This window comes from Phaseolus vulgaris, chromosome 1 (genome assembly GCF_000499845.2).
Source record: "Phaseolus vulgaris cultivar G19833 chromosome 1, P. vulgaris v2.0, whole genome shotgun sequence".
Classification (NCBI taxonomy): Eukaryota; Viridiplantae; Streptophyta; class Magnoliopsida; order Fabales; family Fabaceae; genus Phaseolus; species Phaseolus vulgaris.
Window position 1 is genome coordinate 4684301 of NC_023759.2, and position 1742 is coordinate 4686042.

Sequence of the window (1742 nt, forward strand, 5' to 3'; positions counted from 1 at the left end):
TTTGTGTTTTCTGAAATACAATGGAATCATATTAATAAATGAATAAAAGATGTAGTTGAGATTGTGATGAGAGGAAAAATACTTTAAAAATTTGAGAGAACTTATTAAATATCGAATGAGTTTAAAGTTGAAAAAAATGAAATTTTTTGAAGCAAAATAAAGATTTTTCAAATGAATAACAAGATATGATATGATAATAAATCAAAATAAATTCAAATAATAATGAATTCATTTTTCATCCTTTGTATTAGTCATAAATAAATGTAATATGAAACATTCTTAAATATAAAATTATTTAAAATCCCTTGTTTAGAATCTTTGGATTCCCATATATAAAACATTTTGTGTTCATTATGGTTCATGAAATGCAAACATTTACACTCATACGAAAGATGGTGAAAAAAAATGGATTCTAACCATTTGTACTCTTTCAGAAATAACATTGTAGAAGCAAATTTAACAAACGAATAACCATTGTATTATTAATAGACTATAATTTGTAAATCAAACTACATAAAAATGGCATCAGAAGATGCTTGTACATTCAAGAACATGCAATCTGAGATGAAACAGGAGTGAATGCAAATTGTTTATCAGAAGCATAATTGAATTGGATAGGATCTGTGTAGACAGCTTGACCACCATTAACAAGACAGCCACTGGGTGAGATCCTCAAAATTGAAGGGTCTATTTTTTCAACAGATTTAAATCCTTTGCAGTTCAAGATCAAGTTCAATTGAACACATGCACAATTGTTGGTGATTTTCACTGCAAATTGTGGCTTTCCCTGTACTTTAACTCCAGTTTCAGTTTGGGTTATAGAGATATTCTTCAAAGAGCATGAACCTGACACCATGATCCATGGAACACTTTAGCAATCCAAATTTTCAAAACAAAATTGTATTATACAGTGAGAGAAGAGTTTACCATGACATATGATGGGAAGGAAGAAAATGACACCAAGAATCGTGATGATTGAACAAGCCATTGTAGAGAAACTGATGCAAGCTTTGATATTTGAAATTTGTTTTGATTATGTTTAACACTAATATGCTGCATTATTTATAGATGACAAATTACATTGTTATGCAGTATAGAATTAAAGCATAATCAATTAAAAAATGAAAGTTTTGATTATTTTTTGGTCAGCGTGAACATTTTGATGATTATGGAAAGTAATCACTAGTATTTATGTTAATTAATGAAATCAATCACAATGTTAATTGATTCTTTTAAAGAAAAATATTTATATTGATAGATCATTCATAGAAAACATTATTCTCATCACTTTAAACCCTGAATTAGTGTAAAAAAAGAACACCGTGTGGCTATTGAAATTTTAATCAAATTAATATTTGAATCACTTATTTTTTTTAGTAATTTATTGTGCCAAATAATTATTCAAATAGAAAGATTTGATGCAGATATTAAAAATTCAGTTCCATTTCAAAATTGATTTCATTTTACTTTTTGTTTTTCTATTTAAAAATAAAGGAAAGAGAATTGATAATTTTGAATATTTAAAAAATAACTATTTACAAAAACATATATTTTGAGCAATAATTATTTTGAAAAGTATGTAAATAAAAAACTTCTAAATTTTGAAATAATTTATTTTTCAAATTTTGATTTGAAAATTTCATAGAGGAAAGGAAATATTTTTTTAAAAAATAGTGAAAATGTTCTATATAGTTTAAATTATTGGTTTGTGAATAATAAATATAATAATTAAAATACTTATA

The 1742-nt window shown here is 25.0% G+C and overlaps 1 long non-coding RNA gene across 1 annotated transcript; it reads right to left on the reverse strand.

Moving 5' to 3' along the window:
• Positions 1 to 455: 455 nt before the first annotated feature.
• On the reverse strand, positions 456 to 1035 carry LOC137815409 (uncharacterized). Its single transcript, XR_011081731.1, has 2 exons — positions 928 to 1035; positions 456 to 846 (listed from the first exon to the last, which is right to left on the reverse strand). It is a non-coding gene; the product is annotated as an uncharacterized lncRNA (long non-coding RNA).
• Positions 1036 to 1742: the final 707 nt, after the last annotated feature.